Source organism: Triturus cristatus, chromosome 4_2 (assembly GCF_964204655.1).
Source record: "Triturus cristatus chromosome 4_2, aTriCri1.1, whole genome shotgun sequence".
NCBI lineage: Eukaryota > Metazoa > Chordata > Amphibia > Caudata > Salamandridae > Triturus > Triturus cristatus.
In genome coordinates, this window is record NC_140586.1 from 982,966,165 (window position 1) to 982,988,390 (window position 22,226).

The 22,226-nt window shown below is 44.7% G+C and overlaps 1 pseudogene; it reads right to left on the bottom strand.

Annotated features, from left to right (window-relative positions):
* LOC146839208 (uncharacterized) overlaps nt 1-22,226 on the bottom strand; it is a 245,285-nt pseudogene that overhangs the window by 73,663 nt on the left and 149,396 nt on the right.

Here is a 22,226-nt window from a genome sequence, read left to right on the forward strand (position 1 = left end):
CCAAAAATAACCAGCGAATCTCATTTTCTTTATGGTGCAAATCCTTGTAATGCTTAACTCGAGGCGCCATAAGTTTATTTGTTTTGATAGCTGACCGGTGTTCAGAATGTCGCGTAGAAAACTGACGAGCAGTTTCCCCCACATACCACTTGTTACAGGGACGAAGTAACAAATACACTACACTGTCTGTCTTGCAATTAGTGAAAGATTTTAATTCAATTTCTTTTTGATGGTAATTATATTTATCAGTTATGATCGCTCCTTCGCAGGCCGTACACTGGGCACATTTAGGGTTACCTGTGATGGGAAACTTACCACCTGTATAAACGCGGGTTGAGTTTTGATTCTAGAGTGAACCTTGAGCTCTTTCAGGTTTTGTTTCGTTTGTGGGCATACATGGGGCGAGGGAGTACAGCAGCAGGTTCAGCATTCGCATTAAGTATATGCCACTGAGCATTAATGGTTTGCCTGATTTTTTCATTGAATGTGGAGTGTCGAGTGACACAAACCAGTCTCGGTGGTTCCTTTTTGGTAATGTTTGTAGCAAATGGTCACGATCATAAAAACGGGCTTTCTTATATGCTTCCCTTATAAGTCTTCTGGGATAGCCTCGATTTAAGAACTTTTGTTTCATGACTGATGCTCGTAGATCCAAATCTTTAACATTACTACAATTACGCCGACGGCGTAAGAACTGTCCCATGGGGATACTCCCTCTCTGACACTTTGGATGATAACTTGAAAAGTGTAATAATGTGTTTCTAGCTGTCGGCTTGGTGTAGAGATCTACTTCCAGGGTAGAATCTACATCTTTTAATTCAATATCTAGGAATTCTATTCTGCGGTCACCAACATTCGCTGTGAAATGTAGATTGGTGTCGCACAGATTTATCCATTCAAGGAATTCCTTCAGTTTCTCAGGGTCATCTTTCCAAATGAACAGAATGTCATCGATATAGCGTGACCGCTGACATATCGACTCATAAACGGGGGCAACCTCATTATATATATAGAGATGTTCAAAATACGCCATGTAAATATTGGCTACGGTGGGGCACATGATGCCCCCATTCTGACTCCCTTGATCTGTTTAAATGAATCTCCATTAAATTCAAAGGTATATTCATCAAGGACTATGGTTAAAAGATCAACGGTGAAGGGCACATCACAGTCAGAGGAGTTGGTCAGAATGAACCGCTCTACAGCTGTGAGCGCCTCCAATTGGGGGATGTTGCTATAAAGGGATTCGATATCAAGAGATACCAATGTATCTCTTTGGCAAACTGAGAGCACACACACCCAAGGAAAGCTGCATCCAAGCAGAAATGACTGTCACTGGCATCGGCCGCTGCAGGGAAAATTATAACGTTAATAATAGCACCACTAACGATAGGGGCTACCCGCTTTAGCAATCCTGCAAACTTAGCAGCCATCTATTACAGAAAAAGGGGTTGAGCAAAACAATCAAGAGCTCACCAACAACAGAAAATCAGATTCATCCAGAAATTCTGAGCCACAAACCCTAAGACAGCCATCAACCAAGGACCCTCACGCTTTGGATCGAATAGGAGCAAACCTAGGATCCAACATTAGCAAACTAGTGACAGTCATCACCACAGACCAGGCCCCAGTCCACACGACTCAATTAGACCACGTTCCAGAGGGAGATGGGAGAGAGCCAGGAAAAACAGTGAAAAGAGAGGAGACAGAAGAAACAGAAGTGATAGAAGAGATAGAAGAAAAAGAGATAGAGCATGACCAAACAGACACTTCTAAACAAGAAAATACCCCTCAGCTTACAACGGAGGAGTGGGAGAGGCTAGTAGCATCATACTCCCCAGTCATCCCGCAGGAGGAAGACAGCAAACGAGAGCCCGATATAATCCCAATCACAGAAGAGCTTCCAAAGGGACCGGAAATACTATGGTCATCCTTGCAAAACACGTTACAGCTATCAATAAAGGCCATGCAGTACCACTCGGACAAAATGGATATGCAACTATCCATCCTAAACTTTCTACCTATACATGTAGCCAATATCGACAATAAGCTGGCAGACATGAATGGCATGATCAAGAGGGTGCAAGCAGAAACAAAAATAATGCAGCCGAGCTGTGCATGGTACACAATTGTGGACAAACTCAACAATCCCATCATTACTGGGAGGGTATCCTGTCTGATTAAAAAAGACAACTGACAACGCAAAGGACGAAGCAAACTCAGGCATTGCGAATGTAACAACAAATCCACATTTCGGCCAGTCAAGAGAACAGCTTGGGAGCTTAAATCTGCCGAGCTTTGCACATGATCCCCCCAGTAGCCTTAGTAGCAACAAAAGAGACATAGACGGAAAGGACACAAGTCCACTCCAACAACCAGGAGGTATCGGGCAGCAAAAAAAACAGACACGGAATTTACCCAATATATGAAATCCCAAAACCAAGAATGGGCTTTTGGCCCAAACCCCCAAAGAGGGTGAGCCAAACAGCCCAAACACCTTGGAGAAAATGAAAGCTGAAACTTACGCCGCGGTTACAGGGAAAGCCCCAAAGCTGCCTGCAGAAACACAACAAAAGGAATGATCCGAGCAATCGAACACACAGCCCAGCCATACGCAGGGGCCGCAGGGGAAGGTTCCAGAAATCATCATTCATCAAAGTCCGCATGGCCCAAGCATGGGGAAAGAAAGCCCAGAAAAATCCAGGGAACAAAATAAAGGAGGGCGAAAACAAAAAAGGAAGGGGAGAAAAAAGACCAGCAATATAAAAGCATTCTTTGAAGTGGTAAACTCAATCCCAGAAGAAGAAGATGAAGCAGAAATAGATAGGTCAACTGCGGCCAGAACAACATCACCGGCCAAGGAGACTGTACAAACTGCACAAATTCAGAATTTCAACTGTACATGTAAAGGCACAAATTGCAAGCGCCAAACAGAAGCCATTCACCGAAAAAAACAAGCCCACCAACTGGACAAAGATGGCAGACAGTACTGATCCCTCAAAAACCCAAAGGCTGGGAACATCGCAAGTTGGCAGCAAGGGAGCCCCCCTGACACATGACTCAACGCCGGTAGAAGACACGGAGATATTAGATGCGCGGGCAGAAGAGCCACTACTCGGAAAGAGAGACGACTGGACACAGGTCAAACCAGTCACAGAAGAACTTAAACAACGGGACCACAGCCAGGAGGGTGCCAAAAACTGCATAATATTACTCATCCCAGAGTACAAGTCAAGAGGCAGAGGGGATATCCTCAACCGAGGCAACATTTTACACTTACTATCTACCATCAGCAACCTGACGGATATAAGTACAAATGACCTGGAATCTGTGGAGCTTGCACACTATTACTACCTGTCAGATCAAGAGGTCACTAAAACAACATGGGCCACGCAGTAAACAGCCGAGAGAATCATGAAGATGGAAACGCGCTTCCAAGCATGGGGGATACGCCTAAAAATACAGGAAGAAACGGGGTATCCAGAACCACTATGTCAGGCTCAGAAAGAGAGAGACGATAGCAGCTTCCCAAACAAACAAAAACCAGAGAAAACGGAAAGTGTCCTAAAGGGGGCCCGAAGTTCATCAATCTCACAGATGGACACCAACTCATGGAGCCCAAGGCAAGCTCAAGGATCACCTGGACAAAAGGACTGGAATTGGATAGCAAGGACCATTAATACAAGGGCCTTGAAGACAAGACAAAATAAGCAACGAAATACTGACACAAAACATCAATTAAAAATATGTTCTTGGAACGTAAATGGCCTAGGGAACAAAGCCGATGATACTTCGCTACTACTTTACCTCCAAAAATTCGATATAATTGCCCTTCAAGAGACCTGGTCAGATCAACCATCTCAAATACAGGGCTTTAAAGGCTTTCACCGACCAGCAATAAGAAAGGCCAAATATGGCCATTTAAAAGGAGGCCAAGCAATATGCACTTCAATAAAGCGAATCAATGAAATAAAGAACAAAGACACTAAACAGTCAGGTAACAATAGTATAAAAACAACAGAGCTGGATCTAGGGGGAAAAGAACAAAAACAAAAGCTAATACTGCTAAATGTATACTTACACCCTCGTGAGAAAACAGCTGGGATGAAACCACTGACTGCAGAAGTGACACAAACACTGTCAGAGGAGGTGACACCTAACCGCATTGTAACAGGGGACTTCAGAATGTATTTTGGAGGGCCCCAGACAAGGGATCCACTTCGGGAAGAGCAGTTTCTGGCATGGGCCATACCACAACAGGAGGCAAGCACATGGGGTAAACAAAACATGTTTTGTCCAGCAAAAAATAGAGAATGTTATTCACGTGGGGAAATGGGTCCTTTCGGTAATGTATGCTTAAGCAAAAGTAAAAGAGTTTCTGTTGTCCATGAAAATGTCAACGAGGAGCAGTGCGTACAAGATGTTATGTGTACATTAGAGACTGTCCTAAGGATGTTTGCATGATTAGTTCTCAAGATGTAGTTTCAACTGAGCGTGCTCAAGTTACAAATGTTGGTTTATTTTCTGATTCGGGTGCAACCACTTCTCATTGGATGTGGCAACATCTCCTCTGCGTCAATCCGAAGCAGTTCAATTGGTTTCTGGTGTTTCCTTGAATGGTGTTGATGTAGAACCATATTTTGCACCTATGAGTGAAGTTACCATCGATGGTAGAACCTTACAAGTCATGGCAGACTGAGGATCTCCATACACCATCATTTCAGATTTATTTTCAAGGAAAATTGGCATAATAAAGTTTTGGAACCCTCTGACATTAAAGTTTATGGGTTTGGTGGTAAAGAAATCGCTTTAAGCGGTTATTTTGTGTCTGAGAATAAATTCAGAAATAAAGTTATTTTTGGCAAAGTATTTGTTGCTATTGATGGTTTACAAGTCTTAGGTTGGAGACATCAAGGAAAGTTCAACATTGTTCTCCGTCCTAATTCTAAAGTACAAGTTTGTTTTGCTGAGGATTCTGATTTTGTCCAAAGTGTTTTGGACAAAGATAACAGATTAGAGTGTACGCAGGATAAACATAAAAATCTTTTCCGTAAGGAACTAGGTCGGTTTAAGGTTTTTCACACCACATTCAACTTTAAAAAAATGCTGTTCCCGTGAAACATAAATTGAGGCAGGTTTCTCTGTCCGTTCATGCGGAGTTAGCTCAAATGCTCAAAATGATATATGCTGAAGGTATTATCGAACCGGTGGACACATCAGAGTGGGTTTCTCCCATTGTTTTAGTTAAAAAAAAAAATGGGGAACTTCGTCTCTGCTCCGATTTGAAGTCTGTTAACAAGCAAATTTTAGTTGATTGTCATCCCCGCCTAGAATTCAGGATTTGAAATCCAAATTGGATGGGGGAAATGTCTTTCCACCATAGACCTTAAATTGGCTTATCATCAGGTCACATTATCTCTCCAATCAAAACATTTGGTCACATTTATCACACCTGACGGAGCATTTAGATATGTCAGGATGCCGTTTGGATTAGCTTCTGCCGCTTTGATATTTCAAAAACTGATGTTTTGACTTTTTGGGAGTATCGATGGGGTTGTCGCTTTCCAAGACGACATTCTCATTTTTTCCAAAACCAATGATCAGCATGCTTCTCTACTGAGTAGAGTGTTAACCATTTTGGAGGACAAAGGTATGACTGTGCATTTAGATAAGTGCAAGTTTTTCATAAACGAAGTTGAGTACTTAGGACATACAATTTCCAGCAATGGTATTGCTCCTAAAGAAGATCTGCTTAATTCTATCCAAGATATGCATGCTCCTAAATGTAAAGACCAACTCAAATCCTTTTTTAGGTGTATGTGAGTATTATGCAAGATTTGTGCAAATTCTGCTGACATTGATTTTACCTTTAAGGTTATTGTTAAAAAGGTGGCAAATGTGAGTGGCTGGAAGTTCATGACACTGCGTTCTGTTCTTTAAAAAAAGCTATAATTGAGGCTAAACCCTTATTTGCCTTTTCACAAGAGGCAACCAATGTGGTCACTGTGGGTGCCAGTTCAACTGGACTTGGTGCAGTGTTTAGTCAAATCAAAGATGGTGTTTTCTTATGTTATAGAACTGATCGTGTGGAGATTTGCCAGGCACTTGCTTTGTATACGCAGACCTGCTATAGACAGCAGAGAAGGAAGTGGGTTCAAACCGTAAACCAACCGCAGTGATGGTTTTGCCACGTTCCGTTTGTCTCTGGGGCTGTGCTCGTCAGGGGAAAAGTGTCTCGTTGCGCTTTCCGCCTGACATTTCCTGCAGGCTACAAGGAGCATTCCAGAGCAGCTTTGAATTCTCTTTCCTGGGAGAATTTCTAAGAGAAAAGGTTGGTCTCCAGTCGGCGCTTCATCTTGGCAGTTCATGAGGGCTTACTATTTGAAGGACGAGACGAGTAAGTCCTGCATTCAATTTCTCGTTGACACCGTGCTCCCGGCTAAACCTCCCTGTCAGCGCTACGTCATTTTCTGGACTTTTGCAAGGCGCAGTCAGGCTTCGCAGATAGAAGAGAGAGGCTGACAATAACCCTTTGCCATCAAGTACCACACCTGCAGGAATGCTCAGTGGGTTGTGCGCTGCTAGATTTCACATGGTCGTCTCTGGAAGTGTGTCCCTCCAGAAAGCTGAGTAGATGATACAGTGGGGGTCAAGAAAGGTTTGTTTAAGTATCAAAGCTACAGAGACCCCATCCATCCTCAAGCTAAGACCGACTGACAAATGTCTCTATTCCAGCCCACCGCCTAGCAACCATCCCAACATTCCAGAATATCGTGACACAGGACGTCACACCTTCTCCCCCTTACACATTCTAAACTTAAAGAAAATAAAAGGAAACTTAACTATGAATGCAAAGGAGAAAACTGGGGTGCAAGGCAAACGGGAAAGCGCTCACTTTAAGAAACACAATTGTGCAAACGACAGGGAATACATTTTAAGCGAAGAGGCCCAGAGCCCCTTTCTCGTGCAACAGGCTCTTCCACCTATGAGCCCGAATAAGGCACACCAGTTGCGGTGCTAGTATCAAAACTAGCACTAACCTGACACTTCGCCACGCAGCTTAAATTCCAAATTCTATGGTCACTGGTCTTTATTGCATCTTTGAAAACCTTAATAACCTTAAACAGAAGACTGAATTTGGATCTGCCTCCGCCTTTCCTGGGAGACTTAATCTTGACCCAGTCTCCCACGTCGACCACTGTTATCTTCACAGCCCTCCTTTTATCATACAAGATCTTTCTTTTTTTCATCACCTCTTTCTCTCTTTCCAGCCCTCCATACCGCCCATCTTTTCATCCACTGAGGTTCATTTGGTCGCTACCCACAACGCAGTGACCTCCATGTTGGGGACTCTTCCTTTAAATAAACGAAAGGGAGTTTCACCAGTGGACGAATAAGAAGTGAACCTATACTCGCAAACCTTCTTCCTCATGGCCAACTCCCAACTTTCACCACAGGCAACAGCTTGTTTCAGAGTCTCTTTAAGAACATTGACAAACCTTTCCACCACACCATTGCTTTGTGGATGGTACAGGGCCGCGTTCTTATGCTTGATCCTCCTGGAACTCAGAAACTCTTCCATGACTGAGGACGTGAATTGAACGCCATTGTCTGACAAGAGTGTTAACGGGAAACCCTCATGTTCGAAATAACTCTTCTAGAAACTCAATCACTACACCAGACTCAACAGAATTAACCACCTTCATATCAGGCCAACGGGAAAACATATCAATACACACGATCAAATAGCGATCCCGAGTCTTCAACTTCACAGATCCCAAAATATCTATAGAAATGTCCATCCACGGACCATTAGCCTGTTCCCTAATAACCATGGGTTGCGTCCTGCACTTCAATATCCTGACACAACACGCACATTCAGCGCATTCACGCACCAACCTCTCTACATGCACATCCATGGCAACCCACCAATATGCTTCCCTGATCCTTTCCTTTGTCTTGGAAATGCCCATGTGGGAGGCGTGAGCACACTTTACTAGCTTATCCCTTAGTGCAAGCGGTGCAACCAACTTACGACCACACATGAGGAGACCACTCCCCACCGCCAGATCTTCCCTAACTTGCCAAAAGCCTTTGCAAACCTCTTCACAGTCCTTATTCTCACACCAACCACCAGTGACCATGGTAAGAACTTTCTGCAAGTCTAAATCGTTCATGTGATGTTCCCTCCACTCACTCTCAAAAATCAACCCTTCACTAATCACACACACATTAAGTCCTTCCTCCAGTTCTTCACCTCCAAACCACTCAACATCATCTGTCCTTTCACACTCCTCACCCCCGAGTCTTGACAGACAGTCTGCCAGGATATTATTGGAACCAGGTAAGAAATAGATGTCAAATTCTTGTAGAGCCACAACCCACTTACGTATCCTATGGGAGACAAAGACAATGCCTTTCTTGGAGAAGACCTCCTTAAGAGGTTTGTGGTCAGTAAGAATTCTGAACCTTTTCCCCCACAAAACCTTTCTCAGCTTGCGCACCGCCCAGAAAACACCCAGAGCTTCTTTTTCCACAACAGAATAGTTGCATTCAGTGCCCCTCAAGGGCATAGCGACGAAAAGAATGGCTTAATCCTCCCTATCAACCTTCTACAAAAGAACTGCTCCTAACCCCTTCGAGCTGGCATCAGTCATGAGATAAGATACCTTTGTACGGTCAAAACTTCCTAGACAAGGTGCTTCATTCAGATGTTTCTAAATGTACTCAAACTCTTCCTCACAGCCCTTGGACCAAATAAATGTGCTTCCCATCTGTAGGAGAGACCTCAAACAACAGCTTTTCCCTGCAAAGTTTAGAACGAACTTGTGATAAAATTCAGCCATGCCCAGAAACTTCCCAAACTCTTCTTTGTTTAAAGGGGTGCACACATTACAAAGGGTGTTTACCAATGACACTTTGGGTTTGAGGCCTGCAGGGGACACAAAATGCCCTAGCTATTTCTTTGACATCAAATTTGCACTTGTCAGCCCTAAGGGTGAGGTAGCATTGTGTAACTACTTCAATACTGACCTCAGTGTGAGAAGTTGGCCTGGCATATGCTGGTCACTAGTTATAGTGGCCACCTTGCACCAGTCCAATTCGACTCTTATGGTAGATAGGTTTAAGACAACCTTTTAAAGAAAGCTATCCTAGTGGTAGCTGTGGAGAGCAGCCTTCAGGCTAAGTCTCTGAGGAATGTAAAGCGGCTTGTTTTACCTTATAATCTCTTGAATTACTAAATGAAAGGACACTGTTGATGGTGACCTCAGCTATGCCTACCAGTGCAAGGGGTTCGCCATTCTCTGCACAGAGTCCTCAGACCAATAGGAAGAAGTTGGCACAGAAACTGGAATAGAAAATACAAAGTTTAATAAACCTCATGGAGTGGAACTACATTCACACAGCACCCTTCGGTATTGAGTGAGGTAGCACACTGAACAGAAGAAGCATGGTCCTTTAATACCCACACAGGGGCTGAAAGAAGGCGGTACAAGTACACATGAGAAGAGTTACACACATAGATGGTCATACAGAAACTGCACAGTCAACAAGTAGGTGGAGTAATAAGTTGCTGACATCAGTTAGAACAGCCTGACAGTTCTATACTAGGAACAGGTGCACTCTACTAGCTAGGCACATCGGAGCATGTGCAAGACTCTGGGAGAGGGAAACAGCAAATGGCCAGCACAAGCTAACTAAAATGGCTGCCAAGTACAAAATGGCTTTCAGCTCATGCGAAGAGATTAATGCAATATTCAACAGACGGTCCTTTTAGCATGAGCTAAAGATATTTCCCATAATCCAGTAGGAAAACAAAAAATATGCACATTTTTTTTTTTTTCATAAATTTATCAATATCCTAATTCATTGCTAGGTGGGCATTTCTCATTCTAAATATTGTTAAGCGGGTATGTATAAGGTATAAGCAGGAGTACAAAGGGAACAGAGAATTGGGTCATACAGATAGCAGGAGAGAGTAATTACTATTATCAGAAACAGAACTATCAGCTTTCTAGTCCTAAGCAAATCCTAGAACCATCCAGTAAAAACATTTTCAAGGCTCCTATGCATTTCAGTGACCATCAATTTCAATATCAAAATGGCCAACAATACATTTCTAATAAAAACATTTTCACTAGACTTTTCCAGTGTTTCCTTTATGAGGGCTAGAGTATCCATCATTATCAAGGAAATGTAACATTTTTCAACTGCTCAGATGAACTTTTCTCTCATAGAACAAACATTATTCCCAATACAAACATTAAAGCAGTCAGGCATATTACAAAAATGATCCTGGATCCAGAGGACCAGGAGGACCACACAGGACCATGAGGATTAGGACGAAGAGCTGCAAAGGGCTGCTTCTCCTTAAAAATGGGACGACCAATGGGGTACATTTTCAACAAAAAAGAAAAGGAAGTCCTTGGGAAATTAAAGCCGCTGTACAAGCAACCAGAGGGGAGTCTTCTCCCTGTGTCCGTTTGAGCCTCACAGGCAGGCTCTTGTTGTTCCCACGGTGGAGCTGCACAACTTGCAACTCAGGAATCACGGCACAGTTGCAAGGGAAAAGTTTCTTTTTTCAGGATAGGGCAATCACCCACCAGGGCAAATGCGCTCAGCGATCCTGTCCAGTGTCTCGGGCAGTGCACCAGTTTTCTTCATTTCAATCTAACAGGCACCAGAGACACAGCACCTGTACCCTGAACCCAAGTCCTTCCCTAACTCCTGTATTGCTCTGCTGGCACACTGCTCTTTCGTTGGGGCCATGGATTGCATTCAGCGTGCCCAGGTATCTCTTGACCAACAAAGGTGAAAACTTTACAGTCAGCATTCAGGAGCGTGATGCTGAAGTGCCTGAAGCAACCCTTGTTTCAAAGGGGGTTACCTCAAGCAAAAACTTTCTTGCTGATCTGGTTGGTTTGTGACTGTGAGAAGTTGGCCTGATGTATGATGTCACTAGTTCTAGTGTACACCTTATATCAGTCCAAACAACCCTTATGGTGATTGGTTGTAAAGTCAACCTTATAGACCAGCTATCCTAGTGGTAGCATGGACAAGAGCAGTCTTAGGCTAAACTCTGAATGGCATGTGAAGCCAGCTGTGATACCATATGCAATCCCTTGAATACCAAATGAAAGGACACCACAACAGATATATATATAAAATAAAGTGTATTTATTCTAGTCAAACCCTCAGCACTCTTTATGAGATTAGAGGTAAGTACAACACAGTCTTATTTATGCATACATTAAGTCACACAGGTAAGTAATACAGTTAGGCCCTAGGGGCCACGCAAACCATATACTAAGTAAGTGGTATAAGGACCACTGTCACGGAAATAGGATAGGCCTAGGCCTAGGGAATCGCTGGGGCTACACTATACTACCAAAGGTTAGGAAGTGGGAGGCCCACGGGATTCAGGTGCAGAGTGGAAACACTCACGCGTAATGCGTAAAAGTCACTAGCAATAGTATAGTTAAGAAATAGATAGATTTAGGACACTTCCGGAGTAGCTAGGAAGTCGAGACTGGAAAACTAGACACTAGGATAGTCACTATCCTGATGAGCACCGGAGTACCCAAGTTACCTAGCCCACAGGCTGCGGGTGCATAGGGGTGAAGTTGCGTCGGGTTTCGTCGTCGACTCCTATGGATGCCTGAAGAAAGATGCTGACAGGCAGTCAGTGAAGAGTGTCCGGTGGATCCCAAGGCTGGGATCAAGAAGAGAGGAGACCTGCAAGCAGAGGGGACAGAGTCAAGGTCACTAGCCAGTGACCACGTGGAGCCAGGAAGGAACCAGGAGATGTCGTGAAGATTGCAGGTGAAGGTGAAGCTTGTCGCTGCAGCCACGAGGACCAGGGAACGTCGAGGACGACCAGGATCAGGAGGCGAGCTGTCCCACGAAGGATCTTGCTGTCGGCGGCGTCGAAGTTGGACTAGGACTCACCAAGCCTTGGCAAGCGGAACCCACGCAGAACGGAGGACTTGCTTCTGGTGCAGACCAGGAAGGTCTGGGGTGCTTCTTCTTTGCAGAGAAGCGGGAGCCAGTCTGGAGGAGCCAAACCAGCGCAGAAGATTTCAGGATGCGTCGTCACAAAGGCCACTAGCCAGCGGGCAAGCAACCGGACAGACGCAGCAAGCAGGAAAATGCAGAAGGGCCCCACGCAGGACTCGTGGAGTGTGGGGGGCTGGTCTTCGGTGCAGATGGTGCTTGGGGGTGGGGCTTCTCAATCCCCAGTGCACAACTTCGAGGGTGCCTCAGAAGCTGCGCTTGAAGATACTAGCCACTTTTCCCAGGTAGCCGGTCCCACGTCTCTCGTCGCCTCCACGGATCTCAGCTCTGCTGTGGATGTGGATCAGGGTCGGAGAAGTCTGGAAGTCAAGGCTCTGGTCGGGCTCTGCAGTCGGTCCCTCATAGAACTTTAGCAAAGCAAAGGGTAGTCTCTTGATGGTGCCTGTTTGCACAGGGTAGCCACTCCTTGGCCACAAGGGAGATTCTTCAGTCTTCTTCTTTCGTCGAATGTCGAAGGTCCAGAGTTTCTGTTCAAGTTGCAGGTTCAGGATAATCTAAAGTCTTGAGGCCCAACTCCCACTCTTATACTAATCTGGGGGGCTGGGATACCTGTTAGGTCACGCCTTATGGGTGGGACCTGGGAGGGGGTGGTTACACCCACTTCCCTTTGTCCAGTTTCGCGCCTGAGCTGGGGCTGGAGTGCCCCAGCGCCGGTTTGAACTGGACTATGCAAGGAACACCTTGTGTGCCCCAGGCATGTCTCATTCCTTTCAGCCCACCCTGCCCCAATACACTAAAGGCTGTCTGGGGAGGTGCTAGCACCTCCCCAAGCAGGAAACCTATTGTCCAGGCCTCCCTGGCTGGGATCACTCCCAGCAGCAGGAGGTCAGACTTGTGTCGTGGCAGCAGCATCCATTTTGTGATGCTGAGGCTTTGGTTAGAGGCTAACAGTGAAGTATGATTTTAACATGTCTTTCCCTCTAGAGGGGGGGATAATATCCTCATGCCCAGAAATGGTATGGGGGTATTATTCCACAGTGTTAGACACCTTACACGACATGTTTCGATAAAGCCAAACCATAGTTACCATAACCGTTTCAGATTATAAGGCACTTTAAGAGTATATGGTAGGCTATATCATAGAACAGCTATAAGGACATGGTTCCGAAAGCTGCAGACAGGCTCAGCTCATGCTAGAGCACCATCTCACATGTTACCAAGCACTCTACCTCCAGGATTGTTAAGGCCTGCCATAGGAGTGACTGATAGGTACACATGTGTCTATATGTAAGTTAGGTATAGGAATACTACACCTAAGCAAGGGGTGATTACACGACCTTCCCCAGCTGAGTGATCAGCCAGTTGTGTCAAAAATGGAAGGCCAGGCCAGGGGTGGCATAATACATGCTGCAGCCCCTGGCAGGCCTAGGGTACACCTATGCCCTGGGTACCTAGGGTACACTGTACAGGGGCCAATAAGGTGATCCTATCCAAATGGGTTATGCACCTAAAGTACATAGTATCAATTTAGAGAGAGAACAGCAGGGCTGTGGGTCTGATTAGCAGGCCCACAGCCACATCTAAGTCGTAAACCAGTAAAGCAAAAGCAAAAAGTGGGGGTGAACATAGAAAGCAGACCCTACTCTCCTACAGTGACTCTCAGCTGGGCATTAAAAACTTGATCCACGATTTCTCCTTTCTGATTTGTGACCCTGTCTTTCGCCCAAGACAGTGGCAGGGGTACACACTTCACATCCCAGTGCTTCCGGCCTTCTACCTTCACTGAGGTCCTGGTTGCCAGCAATGCCTGTGCTGGTTACCTTCACTTTGACTTCAAGCTGGACTGGTGCTGACTCTCCAAGCTGGATCTGATGTCCGCGCCCCTCTGGCAATGGTTGTAAGGCAGCAAATATCTATTGGTGGACAGAACAAAAGGTCTTTAGACAAGGCACAGAAATAATCTATCAACAGAGAGGATAGTCTCAGAATACGTCCTTGTCTTGGGACGCCCCATATATTAGCAAGGCACCCAAGAACCACTTTCATCTATGTGAGAGTAAATAAAACAACAACCTGGACCTATTGGCAAGTATAAAAGGAACTCTTTCGTGAACTGACAAGAGTAATACGTCACCCAATCCCAAGCAGCCAAGGAAGTCTGTGTTCATTTACTAAATTCTGAGGAAAAGAGAAAAAACAATACAGACATACTCCAAATCCTTACATCTGTATATTCCTATCTTAATCATCTAAAGACACTCAAGAAAAAAAGAAAATGTTCTACACTTTTACTCATAGACTTTGCATTACTTGTACGGGACTGCAGACACTTCTAAAATGATTTCTCTTAATAAAAGCACCTACATTGTAGCTTAGAACCATGCTCTCATGTTATAGGAGCAACAGGAAAATCTAACACTGCTAATTTAACAAGGATTCCTATTATATAAAGAACTAAAAACTTCAATATAATGGGTACATTTTCTCCAGCGGAACATCTTGTGACTAACAGACTCCTATAAAACAATATTTTCCCCAAAAATGTTTGCTAAGGATCACATGGGCATCTTCCCTGCATTCTGCATTTCACAATCCAAACTATGCAACATCAGCTCTAGTAAGGACTGTCAGTTTATTTACACAGACTAGCTTATAAAAACTAGCAATGCCCTTGAAAAAACTGTATGTAGCATGAGAATAACAAACAATAGTGGTGTTATCACCTGAGAATTTTAGAACAAAAACTACCCACAGCTAGTTCCCCTTAAAGATCAAATAAGGAAACAGCAATCTAGACTACTCATCCTTTCATAATTTCATCAGACAGGATGGGCAGTAACATAGCAAATATATTTATTCATTTTATTAATGCTAATAATGTTTAAAACAGTATTACTGAATAGCCAATTAAGTGTCTCATGGCTATTTCACAGACAGTTTAGACAGACTCAAAAGAAATTGAGAAAAAGAGAGAGAAAACATAAATTTGCCTACCCTTAATTAGTAGAGGAGCTAGCCTCCTCCCCCATTTTTGACAGTAGGAAACCTGTAACAGGTTTCATTCTGCCAACACTATCAACCCCAATATGTAGCAACAGGGCATAAACAAACTCTGAGGAGCTAAATAGCACATTGAGCTAGCTAAAGAACATATTCCCTTAGCAAATGTAGTAGTGTAATTGAGGCCGTATGAATTCAAACTAAATCCCATTGCTTCCTGAATTCAGCCCTAAAAGCATTAGTGCTATATATATATGGCAGAGCCACTGTCTTAATTAAAGTTCACATATACCATTATTGTTCATATGAGTGAACAAAAACTTGCTTTTGCCAAAAAAAAGGGAAGCAAAACCTCTTTCTTTCCCTGCCCTGCCATTTCGTCTTTCAAATGTCGAAATTTCAAAGCACATGTTGCGCTGCCCTGCCAGGCTTCTAAATGTAGGACTTCGGCCTTTAACCTATTTGCAGCTGTTCCATCTTGTATGCAAGGTTTTCATGCAGTTTTACCAATTCAAAGTGATCCTGGAGACTGAGAGCGCAACAGCAACCCACTCTATTCCTTTCTAACAGCAATTCAGAGGTAAGCTTAATAACTTCTGCCAGTTTTTGTACATATTTATATTTGTAAGCAGTGTGCCGAGTGCTTGTCTAGCAGTATAGATGTCAGCTATTCATTCTATGCTTACATATGTGCATTTACTGGAGCCTAAGGCAGTTTAAAAGCTGCTCTGACTGGAGAAACCTCATTTAAAATAGTGAATTTTACTCAATTTCGACTTTGATGTTTGGGGCACTTAAAAATGAATATCCTACAATGTTTTTGCATAATAGTCATCCCCAGAATGTCCTCTACATATCCCAGAGATGTGGCATCAGAAATGTATAATGTATACCCTTATAAAAATAAGTTTTGTGCACCTGGGTAAGGTGACATTTCACATGTAAGTGACCCTCTATTGCTGTATAGCACGGCTTAAATTCAATTTGGATGCTAGGAGGTCACAGCATCATTATTAGGCATTATAAATATTAAAAAACGAATTTAATGCACCTATGTTAAATAACATTTTTTATATAATCAAAATATATTTTTTTTATAAATCTAATCAGGTCGCTGATGGTGTTTTGTCTCTTCGCTCATGAGGACCAGGAGGCATCGACGATGACCAGCAGCTGGATTCAGAGTGTCCCACAACGTCTGCAGCTGATGACGGTGTCGGCACCCGGATTGGAGCCAACAAGCCTTGGCAACTGCAAGTCTTGTGTAGATTGAAGATTGACGATGGTGCAGACCAGCAAGGTCTGATGGACTTACCCAGCAAAGGTAAGTGAGGGCAGGCCCGGAGCAACCAGGAGAGCCCTTGAAGTCGATAAGAAAGTCTTCGGGGGAGTCACTAGCCAACGGGCAAGTAACCGTGAAGATGCCTTCACAGGAAAAGTTTCACAGGAGCCCACGGTCACTCAGGATGGGGTAGGCTGCTGATTTGCCTGACCTGCTAGGGACTTGGGCCACAAGTGGTCCAAAGCACAAGTTCGTGGAACGTTGTTTAGGCTTTGCACTCGAAATCAGTGCACGGTTCCCAGGTATTGCAGTTCCTTGTCACTCGTGGGGTCCAGATGCCACAGCTTCGCTGGGGACTCAAAATGGCCATCGGGAGGTCAGGAAATCTGCTTCTGGGGCCACAGGGACTTCGGACTCCGGCGGGAGCGGGGAAGTTTGCAACTGTCGATTAAGAGTTTTGGTGCCTGCCAAGCAGGGGACTCACTCCTTGACTGCAAGGGAGATTCTTCAGTCTTCCAAAGGTAGTGGAACGGCGAAGGGCCAGGATTCTTCTTTGTAGAGCATCGTCCAGGGCTATCTGAATTGCATTGGCAATGCTTGCTATCTTATAGTGAAGATAGGGGAGGGACTAGCTCTATGACCACTCCTCTAGGAGGGTCAGGGTAGTGGGTGGTTACAACCACTTCCCTTTGTCCAGTTTCGTGCCAGAGCAGGGGCAGGTACCCCTGAACCGGCTTGAGCTGGCATATGCACAGTGGAGCCTACTGCTCCCCCAGTGCAGGGCTTTAAAGCACTCTAAGAGTGCACCCACCCAGCTCCAATACACTAAATCCTGTCTGGAAGGTGGCGACACCTCCCTGTGACAGGATGCCTTTTGTTGGGCTTACTCCACTGCGAGTTTCGGTCAGCAGCAGGAGGGCAGTCCAGTGTCTGTGCTGGTAGCATCCATTTTGTGATGCCAGGGCTCTTGGAGATTTCTACCGTTTAGTACAGTGGGTACATGTCATCCCCTCTAGAAGGTTGGGATCATACTCCCACACCAGTTACTGGTGTGGAGGTATGATTCCAAGTTGTTTGACACCAAACATGACATGTTTTGATGCAGTCATTCCAAAGTTAGCATTTACCGCGAGGTTATAATGCACTTAAGAGTATATGGTTTAACCGCATCCACAAACAGCAGCAGAGAATAGACTCTGCCAGCTGCAGAGGGTCCTGCTCATGCAGAAGTGCCCCCTAACATAGTAAACCAAGCACTCTGCCCTCAGGATTGATTGGGCCTGCAATAGGGGTGGCTGACAGGTTTATATGTGTGTGTATGGTGAGATATAGGAACCTATACCTCAGTGAGGAGTGCTAACACTACCTCACACAGGCTGCAGTAGCAGGCCTGTGGTGTCAGATTGAGAATGCTTCCCAGGGGTGGCATAATACATGCTGCATCCCCTGGTAGGCCTGTGAAGTACCAATGCCCTAGGTACCTAAGGTACCATATACTAGGGGCTCATAAGGTACCACAGTATCCAATCACTAGTGCATCTAATATGCACACCAGAGAGAGATCAGTGAGACTGGGGCCCTGATTGGCAGGGACCCAGCCAGACTATAGCCAGAAACCAGTGTATACATCAGAAAAAAAGTGGGGGCAACATAAGTGCAGATCCTACTCTCCTACACCCAGACACTCTCGGCTCCTTTAACTCACTCTTGATTCCACCTCGTGGCTATTTAATCTCAGCCTCCCATCCTCCTCCTCAAGATCCACATCAAAGATGAGCACATCATCTGGGTACACCTTGACACCCTGAAGGCCTCCAAGAATTCCCTCCATCGCCCTCTGGAAAACTGAGGCCGCAGAAATCAGTCCAAAAGGTATTCTTAGAAATCTAAAGGTTCCAAGGGTGTTACACAGGAGGTAAGGTCCTGGGAAGAGGAGTGAATGTTCTGAATGTTCTGAAGAGAAGTGAAGCCTGGCCTGGTGATAGGCCGAGGTCAAATCCAAGGAAGAAAAATGCCTTGCCCCCTCAAGAGAACACAGCATTTTAGTTATGTTGGGTAAAGGGTAATGATCAACAATAACTGCTTTGTTGAGCTCCCTCGAGCCGACACAGAGCCTGGCCTCCCCATTGGCTTGCGGGCCATAACAACAGGAGAGACCCACTCCGTTGCCTCAACTTCTTGAATGATGCACTTGGCTAAGAGATTGTCAAATTCAACTTTCATGCTTTCCCTTACCAACAGAGGTGCATTCCTGACCTTAGCTGTTTTTTGAACAGCGTTAGATTTGACCTTTATCTAATGTACATAATTTTTTAGAGATCCAGTCTCGATTAGCATTACTAACAACCATAACTGGTGGTAATTCTTTTAGGCAGACCGAGGGATTCTCATCTGGATCAAGGAAGATATGTAGATCACGTTGATGGAACCAACTTATGAGCGAGTCCCCCTTCATCGAGACATAGATTTTACCAGGGATGACTCTCCCTTTGAAGTCAATTGTGCCCCAGAAATAACCAGGCAACTCAATAGTCACTCCACCTTAACCTGTTGGTCTAATGTCTGGCTTCAACAGGGTGACTTTGCCCCGCAGATTACACTCACTAAATGTTTTGGGGACTAGTCTTACCTTGGCCCCAGAGTCGAAGAGCATGCTCACGGGAGCATCATTAATCAAAACTAGCTCCTGAGGGCCATCACTAGCATTCCCTGTGTGTAAAGATCAACTTCCCTGACTTTTTTATGCTCGTTGTCCGTTCTGCAGCTCTTTGAGACACGACCTTTTCTCTCACAAGTTTTGCACATGACCTTCCAGCCTGGACAGTCTTTAAAGTTGGCCATATGGCCAGGGTTGCCACACCTGAAGCATTTCCCATGAAAATTCTTGGTGTTAAAGCGCTTTGAAGTGGTGCTCAATTTGGGTTTAACTAATCTAGCCATCAGCACCTTGACATTAATGTGCTCCTTTTTATCACCTGAACTGTCTTTGTGCATAATATCAACACACGCTTTTGAATGCTCATGACTTTTGGCCATGGTCAGCACTTCTTTGAAGCGATGGCGTGTCTTTTTGCCACAGGGCGCGTCTCGTTTTGTCGAGGGCGCATCCCAACATGAACTGATCTCTTAAGCGCTGCTCTAAAGCTGCACCAAAAAGGCAAGTGGAAGCCAATTTGTGCAAGGTATTTATGTACTGTTCGACTGACTCATCCTGCTTTTGCATTCTTCTCCCAAAGTGATATCGTTCAAGGACAGTACTCACTTTGGGGAGGTAGTGCAAGTCCAACTTTTTGATGAAGCTCTCGTATTCATTAAGAGTCGGGGGTCATACGGGCGTTAAAATCAATGAATTTCTCAGCGGCATGGGATTTGTTTCGGGAGGAAATTGTTAAATCCTGGGAAGAAGTGGAGAACCCAGAGTCCCCCGGCAGCCTGCTACAAAGGTTCCAATTTTACAGAGTGCGGAGAGCACTTCGTGATACCTTAGGAGATGACGTATTAGAGCCCCCTGCAGTGCCGGAACTCACTTACATAATAAAGGCCAAGTCGCCCCGTAAAATGGTCACTAACATTTATAAATTGGGTATGTCACATAGAACCAACCAGTACACTAAAGCTAGACTAGCCTGGCAACGTGATTTGCAGCGGATCATAGATGACGTCATGTGGACCTACTGTTGCACTAACACCCGACGTGTCTCCTTACACGGTAGACACAGGCTGATCCACTTTAAGTATATCAATAAAGTGTGCTACACACCAGAGCGATTACATAGGCATGGGTTGTTAGAGACATCGGCCTGTGACAGATGCAGAGCACAACCTGCAGACTTTATTCATCTGGCAGGGCAGTGTCCGGGGGTGTATACATATTGGCAATCTATTTTTCAGGAGCTGGGGAAAACTGCGGACATGGAATTGGCCCCGGACCCGACTCTGGCCCTTCTGGGATATACCAAACTGTTGGCCAAGTCGGTGCGCAGGTTAGTGGATATGGGTCTTTTAATAGCGAAGCGGCGGGTTGCAATGTGCTGGTTGAAGGGTCCGTTGCCCACAATAACGCAGTGGTCAGAGGACATGCTGTACTGTAGCGCGCAAACGGAAAATTTCAGCGAATTGCTCCCTCCCAGGAGTAGACCTAAGTATTTCTGGGGACTCTACACGACGTATTTGCTTTCCAAAACCTCAGACATGGGAACCACGACATACGCACACCCAGAAGGCGCAGCGCAAGCGGACACTAGTTAATCACCCCTAGGCAATGTTCATCAGAGGGTGACCTATAGAAGGGTAGTGCTGCGACAGATATGGGTAGTTTCTTCTATTTTATCTAACATCAATGGAAGACAGGGAATGTGGAACTAGCGAAAACTACTAGGTTTAACAAACGCCGTTCTTATAATATTTTCTGATGCATAAGCAACATTCTAATGCTTTTTTAAGTACAATAGGACAATGCGGGAAGACGGAGGCTACATGGGTTTTGTTATTGTTTATGTAGTTTTTCTTTGAATTCTTTATGCATTTCTGATGGTTATTTTATTCCTTGGTCGCTGATCGCTGCCTGCCCCTTGGGTTGTTGGCTTACTAGCTGAGTAACGTATGTAAGGGACAACGCTGCCGACCCCAGGGTGGTAGGCACAAAGCGGTGTGTAGGAGTACAGTATGCAACAAAATTCTTAACAAAAATAATAATAATAAAAAAAAAAAGAGTGGCAGAGCCACTATCAGAGAGCTCAGGAAGGGGTTCAAAGAATTCTTGTCCTCAGAGCCCAAACAATGCATTAACCATGAGGCTTTCCTCTCTGCGCTTAAGGAAGTGCCACAGACATGAGCATAATGTGTGAAAACCTTCTTCCACTTCAGCCACGAGAGAGGAGGAGCTCCTGGAGATGTCAACAAGAAGGGAGGGCCAGTGACATTTTGCATGATGTATGTACTATGTTTTGATCTACTTACTAGTTAAGGGTGAACTTCAGTGATCTGCTTACAGTGCGCAATATCCACAAATCTTATAAGCTGTGCGCATCAGTGAAACTGCGTGAAGCTTCAGCAATAAAAATTTAGGCCAATGTGCGCAATCCCAGAAACTTTCTTTGCTGTGCGCATCAGCGGAACCATCAGCCCGATTACTGATGGCGCATATTTATACAGGGAGGAGTCACTTTAGTCTGCTGCTCAATTACATGTGTAGATGTGAGTCTGGTGGTGCCTGATAACTGAAAGGCACACATTTGTTTAGATACAATTTCAAATATGTCTGATTTATTATTCCTATTACAGCGCCTTCGACCTTGAGAAGGCCCATCCTAGACCAGTGTGTGGGCAAAACACATGCAGACAAATCGAGGACAAATGGATTGAGACATGGTCTAGGGACACTAACAACAAATCCTACATCAAACCTCACATTTAACAGATGGAGAGTAAAGAGCGATATAAAGCGATATACTGAGAAAAAGTAACCTGGAGAATTGCTGCACATTAAAGTAAATTAAAAAAACTAACAAAGAACCACATATCCACAGCTGTGAGACCTGGCAGCCGATTATTTCTCAATATAGCCCTTGTTTGTGATTACCTTACAGTGCTCACATTATCATCAGTGCTAGAAGAGATGGGAGCCTGGGGTATTTGGTCACAGAAGCTCATTTACATACAAGGAGGGGTGACAGACTGTTCACAAAGCGCAGCACAACTTGTTTACGTAAAGTGCTTGTACACAGAACAGGGTAAAGTTTTGTGTCTCTTCTTCATGTTCTTTAGTATATCCTACACCTCGCTCTCTTCTCTTTCATTTCAATTCATCGTAAATTACTCAAATTCACGATTGCTTTATCAGCACGGCACAAGTCGGGGGTCGACACAGTTTGATGGGGACCCCCCACTATTACCTAGCTCCTTAGCCTGCGACTGGGAATTGTTGCTT